This window comes from Microcaecilia unicolor, chromosome 9 (assembly GCF_901765095.1).
Source record: "Microcaecilia unicolor chromosome 9, aMicUni1.1, whole genome shotgun sequence".
Lineage (NCBI taxonomy): Eukaryota > Metazoa > Chordata > Amphibia > Gymnophiona > Siphonopidae > Microcaecilia > Microcaecilia unicolor.
The window spans coordinates 175,940,069-175,956,657 of record NC_044039.1 but is presented as its reverse complement, the minus strand read 5'-3'; the positions used below and the strand labels follow the sequence as shown (position 1 = coordinate 175,956,657).

Here is a 16,589-nt window from a genome sequence, read left to right as displayed (position 1 = left end):
GACCGTACCGAGTGCGGACAAAAGAAGACTGGCCGGCTCGAGCCGGTTTCGGGCGGGAAGACGGCCGCGCATGCGCGGTGCGCGCGGGCGCGCGAGGGCTAGCAAAGGACTTTGCTAGTGAAGATTCCGATTGGAGGGGCTGCCGTGGACGTCACCCATCAGTGAGAACAAGCAGCCTGCTTGTCCTCGGAGAAGTCTCTTGATACCTCACCTCCTCCCAGAATCCTGTTTTTCAAAAAGGCTGGGATAACCACTGCCTGGTTGAGGTGAAAAGGAGAAAACACCTTAAGTAGAAAGGAGGGAATCCAATGCCTAATTGACACAATGCCCTTCAAAAAATAAAAAGCATGTCATTGATGCAGTTGTCCAGGTCTGTTTACTAGATGCAAGACAAGACCTGGACATCCGCAACAATCATGATGCCAACCGCAGAAGCCTAAGAGAACACAAGACAGATCCCTGCAGGACAGAGCCTGAAGAATGGAAACTATTCTAGTTGAACAAATCACCAAAGGAAACATTGATTCAAAGGGTCAAGAGGAGACCACTCTCCCTCCGAACATCAAGGGCGAAATTAAGGTCCAACTACGGCAGAACCACGCAGTGCAGAGAACAAATGCGTTCCCACCACCCACCCCCAACAAAAATCTAGTTACATTTGGATTGAAACCAAAGAAACTCCCTGAAACTTCCCCATTAGCAGCTGAGAGCTACCCCATGCACTTTGAAGGAACTAAGGGCCACCCTCTGCTCCAAACATCTTTGCAAAAAGACCAAAATGTCAGGGAGAGCTGTTGCTCTGCACAATTATTCTCAAACAGCTTCCACACCTTTGTATATGCCAGGATGAGGACTGATAATGGGCGTTGTAGGGGTATTTTCCTGCTATCTCATCTTTGCTGGTCAGAGGCCTGGTAAGCTTGAACCTACTAATATAGATTCTACAGCCTGTGGCCTGAATACATCAGAAACCAGCTTTCTACAAAGAAAAATTACTTCTTGGCATAGCTGTGCTGCTGACTTCATCAAGGACATATGTCTATGTGCACTGGCCATCCACCTTGTCTCCTGGGAGCATGCAGAGGAGTGAACTTCTCAGGAACTGTGTCTTCGGTAATAACTGAACAACAGAGGGGTGGGGGGGACCTTGCTTCAATCAAGCTCGTGACTGATGTTATTCTAGCTGGACGCTCACAAGCCCTCTTTGTCCTGACTGTGGGTTACCTGCTGGACAGAGATACATGGCTGGTGATTGGTCCATGTGTCACCTGACCAAGAGCAGGGCCAACGATGTGAGAGGAATCAGAATTTGGGAGAATGGGAGGAAGAGAAGATTTGCTAGAGAAGCTGAATTCCTTGTGACAAAGGCTGACAAGGTCAGTTGTGGCTCTGTGGATTCCCCAAAAGACTGTGTAACCAGTGTACAGAGCAAACACTTTGGACTTTATTCCTGAGCGAAGACAGACTCCCAAATACCCTAATCCTATTCTTTACATCACCAGAAGTCTGCAACCTATGAACTGCAGGGTGAGTGAACTGGGATTTTCTACCTATAGTTTAGGGGCTAGCTAGACTATGGTGATTGCCTATCACTGATTGGTTTTCAGGACTTGTGGTTCTCAGCATTATTTTTCTGCTAAGAGTGTAATCTTCTCAGGATATATTATAGGTGTAATTTCTCATAACGTTCTCAGGACATATTATAGGTGTAATTTCTCATAATATTCTTAGGATATATTAGTAGTGTAATCATATTTTTTTTTGTTGGAATAATCAGTATATTTTGGTAGTGTACAGAGTTTTGTAACTTGCTTTGCATTTGCCATATTGTTATTATCTTTATAATAAATATTTCCATTTTGGCATTATTCCTTTCATTGGTGCAGCCTGTCAGCAGAGCCTAAGGACCAATTAGGTACTTTCATATTCCTTAGCAAATGATTCCAGAATAATTGATATTTTGTGATTATCTGATATAGAAGTACCTTATCCTACAGCGTGCCACAGGGTTGATGCAACCTTTGGAGAACAACCCTTAGATCTCAAGTGGTGCCTTTCAAGGACCAGGTTGTAAGCAAGAAAGAAGATCATATCTTATCAGGACCGGGCCTTTTGGAAGAAGGCTCTGACCCTGTGGGAGAGAGAGTGGAAGACTATCAAAAGGAGCATCAGTCAGATGGCAAGACTAGTCCAGGGCCACCAGGATTATTTGTTTAACAAATGTCTATCCCCCATTAGCTATAAAATCTAAGCAGGTTACAATTAACCTACATAAAACATTGTTTTTTTTAATTTCTATGATTTTAGTATATCATAAAAACAAAGTCACAGAGAATACTCTTTTTCAACCTCAAGAGAAAGCTTGCTGGAATAGATAGGCCTTAATCCTAATGGGAGATTATTCCAGAGAATATGTCTTGCAATATAAAACATCCAAGACTTATCTTTCTCTAAGAAACATCTAGGTCAATAAATTTTCAAGCTTGACACAATACTCAAAGGTGCATCATTAAGGGTCCTAAACATTGAAAGGGTCTTTTATTAAGCCATTATTAGCTCAGGGTAGAAATCAGCTAGCAGTATCTTAGCGTTTACCACAAACTTTCTACAGCAAGCTAAAAACACTACCACAGGTTAGTAAAAGACTCCCTAAGACTAGTACTTTAAATTGAATAACCAAGAAACAGGAAGCCAATGTAATTTTTGTAATATTGGAATAATATGTGCTAGTTGTGAAACCACCCCGGTATTACACAAGCAACATCTTTGCAGGCCCAAGTTTTCACTCCCCCAGGTCCAGCGAATGGCTCCTGAAAGTCCACCTCTATTTTCAAGGACCATGCAATGTGTGCTGCTGATAAGAGTGGTAGGTGCCTTTCTGCCCAGAGGCAAAGCAGCGAGGCCTCCTTCACCAGAGAGGAGCTGCGGGTGCCGCCCTGCTTGTTGACATATGCCACCGCCATTGAATTGTCTGAAAGCAGTCGTTTCGGCTGTCCCTGAATTAATGGATGAAACTCAGAGTGCCAGGTGAATTGTCTGTAGTTCCAGCCGGTTCCATGAGGTCTCCACCAGAGACCAAAACCCCAGAGCCGTAGCACTCAGGCAATGTGCCCCCCAGCCCAACAGGCTGGTGTCCGTAGTCACTACCACCCAATCTGGGGTGGCTAAGAGCATCCCCAAGAAGATTCTCCAGTAGCAACCACCTCGCGTCTGAATAGTTCTCTGAAAGGGGCAACGAGCGACTAAGAAGGGAAAGCTGGAGAGCTCTCATATGACTCTTGGCCCAAAGAACCACATCCAACATGGACGCCATAGAGCCCAAGACTTTTACATAGTCCCATGCTCCTGGGGCCAACATCAGCAGTAGCCCCTCCACTTGGGTCTGGATATTTATCTGCCATGCCTCAGGGAGGGATACCGTGCCTGCCCGAGTGTCAAACAGCACCCCCAAGTACTCCAGAGACTGTGAGGGGACCAATCTGCTCTTGGGATGATTGACAAATCATCCCAGAGACCTCAGAAGACTGACCACCTGCTCCGTTGCTTGCACACTTTCTGGGTAGGACGACGCTCGAATCAGCCAGTCGTCTAAGTATGGGTGTTCCTGCACACCTTCCTTTCAGAGGAAGGTTGCAACCATCACCCCCACCTTGGAAATGGTTCTGGGCACCGTCGCCAGTTCAAAAGGCATGGCTCGAAACTGAAAGTGCTGACCCAGCACAGAAAAGAGGAGGAAGCGCTGGTGAGGAGGCAAAATGGGAATGTGCAAATAGGCCTCATTGAGATCATGAGAGGTCAGATACTCCTCCGGCTGCACTGCTGCCATGACAAAATGAAGGGTTTCAATTCGAAAATGCCTGACTCACAGTGCCTTGTTCACACTCTTTAGGTCTAGCACCGGATGGGAGGCCCCACCCTTTCTGGGCACCACGAAGTAAATGGAGTAGTTTTCGAGTCCAAGCTCTGACGGCGGTATAGGCAACACCGCCTCAAGGCTGACTAAAGTCAAGAGAGTCTCTTGAACTGCTGCCACTTTGGCAGTGGCCTTACATGGAGACTCTACAAACAAGTCTGCCAGAGGCCTGGAAAATTCGAGTTTGTATCCGTCCCGGATAACCTCCAAGACCCATTTGTATGAAGTAACCCTGGCTTATTCCCCCAGAAAACGGGACAGTCGTCCCCCTATTAACAGAAAGGGATGATAGACCAGGGCCCTATCATTGAGACATGGAAGCCGGCGCTCGTTGAGCGGAAGGTCTGCCTGCACGGCGATCTCATAAGTACATAAGAACTGCCATACTGAGACAGACAGAAGGTCCATCAAGCCCAGAATCCTGTTTCCAACAGTGGCCAATCCAGGTCACAAACATCTGGCAAGATCCCAAAAAAAGTACAATGCATTTGATGCTGCTTATCCTAGAATTAAGCAGTGGATTTTCCCCAAGTCCATTTTAATAACTGTCTATGGACTTTTCCTTTAGGAAGCCATCCAAACCTTTTTTAAAACCCGTTAAGCTAACTGCTTTTACCACATTCTCTGGCAACAAATCCCAGAGTTTAATTACACATTGAGTGAAGAAACATTTTCTCTGATTCGTTTTAAATTTACTACTTTCTAGCTTCATTGAGTGCCCCCTAGTCCTAGTATTTTTGGAAAGCGTAAACAAGCGATTCACGTCTACCCATTCCACTGCACTCATTATTTTATAGACCTCTGTCATATCTCTCTTCAGCCATCTTTTCTCCAAGCTGAAGAGCCCTATCCGCTTTAGCCTTTCCTCATAGAGAAGTCGTCCCATCCCCTTTATCATTTTCGTCGCCCTTCTCTGTACCTTTTCTAATTCCACTATATCTTTTTTGAGATGCGGTGATCAGAATTAAACACAATATTCAAGGTGCGAGTCGCACAATGGAGTGATACAGAGGCATTATAACGTCTTCATTTTTAAGTACATACAGTGGGGGAAATAAGTATTTGATCCCTTGCTGATTTTGTAAGTTTGCCCACTGACAAAGACATGAGCAGCCCATAATTGAAGGGTAGGTTATTGGTAACAGTGAGAGATAGCACATCACAAATTAAATCCGGAAAATCACATTGTGGAAAGTATATGAATTTATTTGCATTCTGCAGAGGGAAATAAGTATTTGATCCCCCACCAACCAGTAAGAGATCTGGCCCCTACAGACCAGGTAGATGCTCCAAATCAACTCGTTACCTGCATGACAGACAGCTGTCGGCAATGGTCACCTGTATGAAAGACACCTGTCCACAGACTCAGTGAATCAGTCAGACTCTAACCTCTACAAAATGGCCAAGAGCAAGGAGCTGTCTAAGGATGTCAGGGACAAGATCATACACCTGCACAAGGCTGGAATGGGCTACAAAACCATCAGTAAGACGCTGGGCGAGAAGGAGACAACTGTTGGTGCCATAGTAAGAAAATGGAAGAAGTACAAAATGACTGTCAATCGACAAAGATCTGGGGCTCCACGCAAAATCTCACCTCGTGGGGTATCCTTGATCATGAGGAAGGTTAGAAATCAGCCTACAACTACAAGGGGGGAACTTGTCAATGATCTCAAGGCAGCTGGGACCACTGTCACCACGAAAACCATTGGTAACACATTACGACATAACGGATTGCAATCCTGCAGTGCCCGCAAGGTCCCCCTGCTCCGGAAGGCACATGTGACGGCCTGTCTGAAGTTTGCCAGTGAACACCTGGATGATGCCGAGAGTGATTGGGAGAAGGTGCTGTGGTCAGATGAGACAAAAATTGAGCTCTTTGGCATGAACTCAACTCGCCGTGTTTGGAGGAAGAGAAATGCTGCCTATGACCCAAAGAACACCGTCCCCACTGTCAAGCATGGAGGTGGAAATGTTATGTTTTGGGGGTGTTTCTCTGCTAAGGGCACAGGACTACTTCACCGCATCAATGGGAGAATGGATGGGGCCATGTACCGTACAATTCTGAGTGACAACCTCCTTCCCTCCGCCAGGGCCTTAAAAATGGGTCGTGGCTGGGTCTTCCAGCACGACAATGACCCAAAACATACAGCCAAGGCAACAAAGGAGTGGCTCAGGAAGAAGCACATTAGGGTCATGGAGTGGCCTAGCCAGTCACCAGACCTTAATCCCATTGAAAACTTATGGAGGGAGCTGAAGCTGCGAGTTGCCAAGCGACAGCCCAGAACTCTTAATGATTTAGAGATGATCTGCAAAGAGGAGTGGACCAAAATTCCTCCTGACGTGTGCAAACCTCATCATCAACTACAGAAGACGTCTGACCGCTGTGCTTGCCAACAAGGGTTTTGCCACCAAGTATTAGGTCTTGTTTGCCAGAGGGATCAAATACTTATTTCCCTCTGCAGAATGCAAATAAATTCATATACTTTCCACAATGTGATTTTCCGGATTTAATTTGTGATGTGCTATCTCTCACTGTTACCAATAACCTACCCTTCAATTATGGGCTGCTCATGTCTTTGTCAGTGGGCAAACTTACAAAATCAGCAAGGGATCAAATACTTATTTCCCCCACTGTAAGTACATAAGTAGTGCCATACTGGGAAAGACCAAAGGTCCATCTAGCCCAGCATCCTGTTACCGACAGTGGCCAATCCAGGTCAAGGGCACCTGGCACGCTCCCCAAACGTAAAAACATTCCAGACAAGTTATACCTAAAAATGCGGAATTTTTCCAAGTCCATTTAATAGCGGTCTATGGACTTGTCCTTTAGGAATCTATCTAACCCCTTTTTAAACTCCGTCAAGCTAACCGCCCGTACCACGTTCTCCGGCAACGAATTCCAGAGTCTAATTACACGTTGGGTGAAGAAAAATTTTCTCCGATTCGTTTTAAATTTACCACACTGTAGCTTCAACTCATGCCCTCTAGTCCTAGTATTTTTGGATAGCGTGAACAGTCGCTTCACATCCACCCGATCCATTCCACTCATTATTTTATACACTTCTATCATATCTCCCCTCAGCCGTCTCTTCTCCAAGCTAAAAAGCCCTAGCCTTCTCAGCCTCTCTTCATAGGAAAGTCGTCCCATCCCCACTATCATTTTCGTCGCCCTTCGCTGTACCTTTTCCAATTCTACTATATCTTTTTTGAGATACGGAGACCAGTACTGAACACAATACTCCAGGTGCGGTCGCACCATGGAGCGATACAACGGCATTATAACATCCGCACACCTGGACTCCATACCCTTCCTAATAACACCCAACATTCTATTCGCTTTCCTAGCCGCAGCAGCACACTGAGCAGAAGGTTTCAGCGTATCATCGACGACGACACCCAGATCCCTTTCTTGATCCGTAACTCCTAACGCGGAACCTTGCAAGACGTAGCTATAATTCGGGTTCCTCTTACCCACATGCATCACTTTGCACTTGTCAACATTGAACTTCATCTGCCACTTGCACGCCCAATCTCCCAGTCTCGCAAGGTCCTCCTGTAATCGTTCACATTCCTCCTGCGACTTGACGACCCTGAATAATTTTGTGTCATCGGCGAATTTAATTACCTCACTAGTTATTCCATTCCTTTCCTAATAATACCTAACATTCAATTTGCTTTTTCAGCTGCTGCCACACACTGAGCAGAGGGTTTCAACACATCATCAACGATGACACCTAGATCCCTTTCCAGGTCTTTGACTCCTAATGTAGGAACCTTGCATCATGTAACTATAATTCAGGTTCCTCTTTCCCACATGCATCACTTTGCACTTGCTCACATTAAATATCATCTTCCATTTGGATACCCAGTCTCATAAGGTCCTCTTGTGATTTAATAACTTTGAATAACTTTGTAACGTCAGCAAATTTAATTACCTTACTAGTTACTCCATCTCTAGATCATTTATAAATATGTCGCAAAGCAGCGGTCCCATTACAGACCCCTGCGGAATCCCACTATCTATCCTTCTCCATTAAGAATACTGACCATTTAACCCTACTCTCTCTATTCTATCTTTTAACCAGTTATTAATCCACAATAAGGCATTACTCCTATCCCATGACTCTCCAATTTCCTCTGGGGTCTTTCATGAGGTACTTTGTTAAATGCCTTTTGAAAATCCAGATACACAATATCGACCGGCTCACCTTCATCCACATGTTTGTTCACCCCTTCAAATAAATATAATAGATTGGTAAGGCAAAATTTCCCTTCACTAAATCCATGATGGCTTTGTCTCATTAATCCATGTTTTTGAATATGCTCTGTAATTTTGTTATTTATAATAGTATCTACCATTTTGCCCGGCACCAATGTCAGGCTCACAGGTCTATGATTTCCCTGAAAGGGCTGCTGTTTTTGTTGGAAACGAGGCTTGGGAAAGGAGCTGGAACTTCCCAGCAGATACCACCTCGCCTCTGAAACGAGCATGGGAGGACCAGGAGCAGAAGCCAGCTTTAAGCGTATCCTCTGGAAGACATCTCCCTTTAGAGTCCCCCAGATCTTTAACAATTTTCTACAGATCATCTCCAAAATGGAACTTACCCCTGAAGGGCAATCGCGCCAGGCAAGATTTGGAAGCTGTGTCCGCCGCCCAAAGCCTCAGCCATAGCCAGCAGCGAGCCGTCATCACCAAGGAAACCTCCTTGACCAAAGCCCAGAGAAAATCGTACAAGAGATCCACCTAATAAGCAAGCCCAGCTTCCAGAGAGGGCAAAGAATTAACCAAGTCATCTGGAGAAAACGCTTTCTGTACCCGAGAGAGGCACATGCCCTGGCCGCATACGACCCGCAAAGGGAGGCCTGTAGGCACAATGCTACTACCTCAAAGGACAGTTTCAGGAAAGCCTCCAACTTCTGATTCTGTGGGAAGTACATAAAGGTGAGACATAGCCCTCACTACCTGCAACCTAGCATCCGGTTTGTCCTAGTGTGCCGCTATGAGGACCTTCACTGCCTCATGAATATGAAATGTCCTAGGCGGCTGCTTAGGCCCCAACATAATTGACAAAGCAGTCATGGCTGCACCAAAACAGCCATGTCCGGAAGCAAGATGTTCAAGACCTCCAGGGCGCGACTTGCCATATGGCAACTCCCCTCCTCCAGGGAGTCCGTCAGCATCAAGCGGGAGCCACACAAGAATTGGCCATCATCTATCCCTGATGCCACAGACGCTTCCTCCATGTCTCACGGATCCTCAACACGTGGCCGCTTCGGTAAAAGCAGCGATGGTGGAACCGAGGCCCCCAGAGCCTCCGAGGGAAGAGTAAGGGCCTGGGCCCTACCAGGCACTTTAGCAAGAAGGCTCTGTGCATTAACAGCACAAATTCTGGGGAAATGGGGGTATTCTCTATCTCCAACCCCTGGCCAGGTATGTCCCCCAAAGCATGGACAGCCCCAAGTCAGCTCCATATATAATGTCTATTGCGGGTAAAGACACTACAACCTACAGGGGGAGGGACAGAACCGGCCCCTGGCAACAGAAGAACATCCTCCTGAAGCTGCAGCTGCTAACAACTGCGAAGTGCTCCCCTCCGCCGGCGCATCTGACCCAGCTGGCGAACATGGTAGGGGCAGGAAAATGACACCTGCTGAAGGGCATGTGGAAGAAAGGCCGGAGTCACCCGCTGCTACTGGCTCAGACGTCTCCACACACTCCCTCAACTCAGGTGCACCCTGCTGTCCAACGACAAAATGGTGTGAAAGTGACTGCGTGTGTATACCGAACAAGATCCAGATGCTGCTCTCTGGCTCCCACACCTGGAGCAGCGCTTCACTGTTTCTAACGGCATCGCCATAATGTGCAGAGTCATACTCCAGGCGCCCCCCCCCCCCCCCAACAAGCTGACTTGCAGCTGTGGACTCACGTGGGCGTCCCTCTTTATTTAGTTACTTATTTTTAAAGCTTAAACTGCTTACTAGTACAGCTTGCTGTGAGCTGCTGTTTCTCACCCTGGCTGTTTTTTTTTTTTTTCTGGAGGCAGGGAAAAAGCATAGCCAAATCAGAAGAATTCACCAGGTAAGCACCAGGGGGCTGGCAGGGGAGGAAAGTGAGGACCAGGCCCCACCAGGGGTACCCATCTCACCACAGTAGAGAGACCTCAACCCCAAGAAAGGCTCCTTGGTCCAGGGGACAGGCCAGGAGCCTATCAATGCAGAGCTGCAAAGTTATGACCCTCCACCTGCTAGATAGAGAGAATACTGAGGTGAAGGTGGCTGTACATGACCACATATAGGGAACCTCAGAAGTTCTCTCTATCTCCACCTGATGGCAGAGAGGCATAACCTACAGGTCTCTGGATGGATCTGTGGGACGCTATGGATGGCTTGCTTGGGTAGAGGCTGACAGGTCCTGTTAATTCAATTTGACCTGGCAGCAGCATTTGATGTCATGAACCATCAAGTACTACTATATCTGTTGGAGGAGACTGGCATTGCTGATGTGGTGCTGAAATGGTTTAAAGGTTTCCTAACCCCCAGAAATGATATGGTTAAGATAAGTAACTCTTTTTCTTTGTCATGGCCTGATGGTTGAGGGATCCCACAGGGATCTCCATTATCACCTGTTCTATTTAATGTAGTATTGTTTTCTCTAGATAGTGAGTTAGATAAATAAGGTACAAAGCATTTTATTTATGTGAATGATGTTACCCTGTTAATCTCTATCCCTAGATTTGATTTTGATCTGTGGGCTACAGATGAACATCACACAAACATTGTAAAAAATGGGTAACAATTCATCAATTGAAATTAAATTTGGAGAAAACTTAAGTTTTTTATTTCTCATTCAGCACACCAACCTGCTTTGTATAAAAGTCAACTAATTTTGTTCTGGTTTCTGAAATTAATATATTAGGTATAATCTTAGATAGAACGCTGTCTTTTGATAAATACATTACTCATCAAAGGAAAAATTACTTCTTACCTTATCATTTTCTTTCCATTAGTCCCAAAAGATCAAGCCGGAGATGAGTGGGTTATGTCCATCTACCAGCAGGTGGAGATAGAGAGGATGCCAGAGCTCTGCCATAAAGGTTACTATGAAGCAGCCTCAAATTCTGAAAGGATAGACAACCCAAAGACTAACCCCCCCCCCCCCATGCCCTGAGGCCTCCAACTGCCATACTAAGCTGCTCCAGAGAAATGAGAGCAGAAAACCCAGACACAGAGAGACCCAAGCCATCAAGAAAACAACTTGCGACTTGGCCAACAGAAGCAGCCTGAGAATGTGACGGAGCCAAAGAAGCAGCCTGAGCCCTCCAAGAGAATGCCTAGAAAGCTAATGGAGTACGCCTAAAAGCCAACATGCACACCAAAGAACAGGCGGCCACAAGTCACCAAACACCACAGATCAGCATCCAAAGAAAGGGAAGCCCAGAACACCTAAATCCAATGGCAACTGCCAAGCACAGTACCAAAACCCTTCGGATACCAAAACCACAAAGAAATGAAGCGCCACTGGCTAAACCTCCATACAACAGAAGGAAGAGAAATGGGCCAAAAATCAAAACATCAGACCCTCTCGCAGGAAGGAAGGACAGAGCTGTTCAATGGAAACAGCCCCGCCCCCAACCCACACACACTAAAAAACTGCAGGATGGATCTCAGCAAGACAATGCCTGTAAAGCTGCTGCCTGGCATCTAAAGAAACCACCTCCAGATAGAGAGACACTGAGGGCCACTGCAGATGGGAGCCAGAAAACACAACACACTATATAAGCAGCGAAAGAGAACCACAAAGAATAGGATACTATGAACACAAGATGCCAGAAGGACAAGGACCAGCCAGAGCAGCCCAGTCCCACAGTCCAGGAACCCGGGCTACCAAGTGCTACACATGCCATCATGGAGTCCAAACCCACCAGAGAAGAGAAGCCTCAGACAGCAGCAGTACGTGCACCATACAATCGATGGATGCTCCAGTGACCATCAGCTAACTGGAGACAAAATCACTAGGAAGAGGCCAGAGAACCAGCTCCCTAGTGCCAGACACAGAAAGTGAAGCCAAAATGCCTCCCAGGCAGCTGCTGCTGAGCATCTTCAATGCCCTGAGCCGACATGCCTTCCAGATGTCTCCTTCCAGATGTCTCGCAACAGGCAAGCCAGAGAACCAGAACTCCAGCCAGCTAAGGGAGCTAAATGGAAATTAGAGCCACTGCAAAACTCAGCTGGTGCCGCTAGGTCATACCAGCTGCTGACCTCAGACAGCTGAACCTCCAGCTGGACCTGAAATTCAATACAGCCGGAAGATAGGGTAAAAAAAGTCCAGGTGACTCAGACATGGAAACAAGGCACAAACAGCTAGGCTCAGTAACCATGTCAAGCCGGAGACCGATGCAATTACGATTCAGAGCTGACGAAAGGGCAAAAACAGAACAAAAACAGACTGGAGGAGAAAAGGCAAGGAGAAAGAGAGGAGAAACTCAACCCCCAAACTGAATACCCTAGGAGCAATCAGAAGGCTCCTCTGCAGAAAGAGCTGGGTGGAACAAGCAAGGTACAGAGAGTACTTAGTACCCGCACCCTAGAGCAGAGCACTATAGCCATGCTACATAGTCTGGCTGGAAGAAGAGCAACAGGGTGCCCCAACCATCCACCCCCCCCCCCCAATCCCACAGAAGACAAGGTCCACTACGAAAAAGAGGTAGGATTGCGAGCCATGCCCCAATGTCAATACCAGAACCATGGCAACGAGCTCCTTTTTTTTTCAAGGAACTGACTACTAGCTGAAACCCAGGCACAATCGACCCAAGGGCAGGACAAGGGAAAGGGAATAGGAAGGAGCTGAAGTCCTCAGTGCTGCATCTGACAAACTGCCAGCTGCAAAGCAGGTAAGGCTCGTGATCCAGGGCAAGAATTGTGGAGCCTGACAACCAAGTTGATCCCTTCAGCCACCAGTGAAGGAGCTGAGCGCCCAAGTCCTTGTAAGACAACCAAAGAGAACCAGCCCGGAAGAAACCACCAAGCAAGTCTACCACAGATCAACCCCTGGGTAGGAACCACTGCCCCCTGCACCTAGGCCACTAGTCCCACTGGCTATAGCCCAGAAACTGCAGTGGCATAGAAAGCACCAAAAGTGTGGGTGCCAAACCAAAACCTCTACTAAGTGTGAACTCCGGCACCAAAGTAGCAGAGCTGAAGACAGCTGCCATGTTCTGCAGTAATAAAGCCATTGTGGAGTCCCTAAATTAGCCATCAGGAGCACCATCCTGCCAGAAAGAGTAGATGAAGCTCCAAGCTGGATGCCAGCCCTACTAAGCTGGGAGGACTAAAGCGAACAGCAGAAGGAAGAGAGCACATAACCAACACTGGCTGCCCATAAACACCCCAGCCAAGAAACCAGGTGCTGTCGAAACCACATAGCGGCCCAAAGCCACTGCAAACCTCCCTCACAGGAAACAGTTAAGAAGCTCCGCCACCAACCAAGAAGAGAGAAGGAAGACAGAGCCACAGGAACCAGCATCACAAAGACACACATGGAAGGCCAGCTAGAAAAGCATGACAGAAGCAGGAACCAGCCTCACAGAGAGACAAGCGAAAGGCCACCAATGACAGATGAAGGCAGAACCTCCATAACTGCTGGCCACAGAGAACTTCCCCAGGTGCAAATGTGAACCAAGAACCACCAAAGTGGAGAAAAGGGCATGAGAAGCACCAGAGGGGACAGTGAGCCCCGACAGGCACCAGAAGGGATAGTGAGCCCCAACAGGCACCCTAGGCAGCCCAGAGAAACTGAACAGGTACCCGAGAATCCCCAGAGGCGTGAGAACCTGTAAAGGAGACAGAATGACCGGTGAGCACCTTCAGAGGAGACAGGGCTAACCAGAAACTCCCCAGAGACTGTGAGCAGCAAACCTCCACAAGAGAAAAGGTCTACAGAGGAGCCAGAACAGGGAGCTTCCAAAAAGTTGTGACTCTGGTAAAGACTGGCAAAGGAGATAGAGTCAACAGAGCCGACAAAAAGTGACAATGTCCACCACCAACAGCCCCGACTGAGAACCAGTAAAAATAGAGCAATAGAGTAAAAAGCCCATGGAACTGGAGATACCGGACCCCAGTAGCACTAAGGAAGGCCGATCTACTTCCCTAGAGAACTGGAAAGGGCTTCTGTGTTCTGTGCTCGAACTTCAGCGAAAACAAAGCCTGGGAAGGAAGGGGGAAAAAATAGGCCCAGCAGAGAGCCCAGCCAAAAAGTCACAGACCAGAAACATCCAAGAAAGAGCAAATCAAAACCCAGGAGGGCTTTAGGAAATCAGGAAGGAGGAGACAGAGCCCCTCCAGCCACAGGGTTTGCCAGATATTGAACAGCATTTCCTTTTTGTGTGTTTTCCGAACCGACCAAAACCACTGCAATACGCATGAAACTTTAGGCTGTGACCTACCAGCCGCACCCGTAAGCCCTCAAGGGCAGGCACTTCTGCCGAAACAGGACAGAAACAGCCAATAACCAAAAAGGCTAGAAGGCTAGTCAGTCCAGACAGCCGAAGGAGACTTAGAAACAGCAACCTGAAAGGGCAGTGTCCTGAATACCAATAGGAGGCAGAGCAACCTTAATAGCATCATTGCAAGTAGTTTCAAAGCCTCATTTGTTCGCCTGTGAAGGGGCTTATTATTATAATTTTGTAAATTTTTTTTTTACTTTAACAAAAGCCATGAGGAAAAGAACCCTCAAAAAAGGCACATGAAAGGGAGCCACCAAAGAGGCCACAAGCTGTTGACACCGCATGTGAATAAGCAGGCCGTGAAGCCGAATCAAAGCACAATTCCTGAAAAGAAGAGCAGACAGTAAGACCCCCGCATCTGCGCCCTGTGTGCCGCTGAGGTTGGGCAGATACATGCTGTAAAAGGCAGCCACAAAACCTGTCCTGCCGTGCTCACTAGGCCTATCTGCAACACCTAATTAAAGCTGAGCAGAGACGTGCACTCTGAAAAGGCTATCATGCCAAGACGGTGGGTGCGAGACTGATGCAGAGCCCGCCAAAAACTCTGTCGATGTCCCCATCAACCAACACAGGAAGGCAACCTGGGCCAAAGCAGCAGACGGAGAGCCAGAGACTGCCAACAAACAATCAGGGGAGAGCCCTGATAGCGCTATTAGCAGCAGCCAGCAGACGACAAGAAGGCACATGCAGGGAAACATTGACAGGTGCAAATCACGTTGTACAGAGAGGCAGAGCTACCGAAGAAATGGTGCAAAAGCACATACTGTATAAAGCAGCACACAGACCTTCTCTGGAGACTGAATAAAAATACAGACAAGCATTTACATGGACAGAAGACAATTGCAGATAGAGACAGATCAAATGAAGAAATGGTGCAAAATTGCCTTCTGCTCACAGCAGGACCCACTCAACTGTTTTTTTTTCCCCCAAAGAGGAAAGGCAGCCCAATTTACATGTGTCTGGTTAACAGTGCAGACATACAGGAAGACCATACAGGTGGGTAAGGGAACAGTCTTGTCAAGACCCCCAGTTTAACTAAGTCTGAGGCAAGGAGCAAGCACCAAACAGAACTGAACAGAGAGGCTGCTGTACAGCATCTTTTATGGAAAAGCTCTGGCATACTCTACCAACACCTGCTGGTAGAAGGACATAACCCAACCCACTTGTCTCTGGATTGATCTGTGGAACGTAATGGAAATGGGGGGTTTTATGTTTAAGACGTTTAAGAAGAATTCACAGTTGTTTTGAATATTCTCAGTTCAAATGACACAATCACTAATTCTGAGTCAATTAGATTACTGCAACTCATATGCTGGTTGCTGTAAATCTCTTCTGAACAAACAGGAGGGGAGAGAAAGGGGGGGTGAGAGGACCAGGCCACTGAGATGCATGGAAGTATCAAAGACGGGCCTTTTAGCTGGAATAAAAATGTAGCTAGGCATGAGACCATTACACTATGAAGCTATTTCTAACAAAAGGGAAAAGAAGAATGGGGGAAGGTGAAGCATGCCATGTGTGAAACTGCTAATGCAGAACTCTCACATAAAGGTTTGAAGATAAGAAAATGCAAACCAAGCAGAATGACTAACAATGGATAGAGGCTCAGGCTTGGTCGATGGAAATTTTTCAGAAGGGACTGTCAAATGATAATCAGCAATGATGTAGTGGGAGGGATAAATGTGATCAATATCCAGTGAGAAACTTAGGGGCAGACACAATGTAACCAAAAAGAAAGAATATATAACTTGTAAACAGTGAGGAGGGGTGTGCCTGCCTGCTTTCTGAGACACCCATTCTTGCAAGAGTGCATTTTTAAAATAATAAACTAATTAAGACTTGTTTCAACAATCTGATCTTCTAAGTTCTTTTTGTATAAGTTCTCAGGTTATCTGGGGGCGGTTGATAACCATGGCAAAAATCTACAGTTCATTTTGGGCTTTTCCCAGATAATTGATTTCTTTTTTGTTCCTTTCACACCTACATTAGAGCTTCCCAAACTTGGGTCACAAATGTGGTCACAAAATTCACATTTGGGATCATGAATTGGGTGGGCTGTCCACAGGTGGATCATTATTCTGCACCTCTGGGGGGAGGGTCACAGTTTTATTTGGCTGCTATTTTGGGGTCATGGCCAGAAAAAGATTATGCAACACAGTGCTTGTCAAAATTGTAAA

At 46.8% G+C, this 16,589-nt stretch overlaps 1 protein-coding gene across 3 annotated transcripts in view; it reads right to left on the bottom strand.

Moving 5' to 3' along the window:
- Nucleotides 1–16,589, bottom strand: part of PPM1A (protein phosphatase, Mg2+/Mn2+ dependent 1A) — a 203,148-nt gene that overhangs the window by 172,703 nt on the left and 13,856 nt on the right. The window contains exon 1 of one of the 3 annotated variants that reach the window (XM_030214788.1): nucleotides 1,986–2,120. The exons of the other annotated variants lie outside the window; for them this stretch is intronic. The gene's annotated coding sequence lies outside the window, so the exon portion shown is untranslated. Of the gene's footprint in view, nucleotides 1–1,985; nucleotides 2,121–16,589 lie in introns of those variants that run through there. 3 annotated transcript variants of the gene reach the window in all.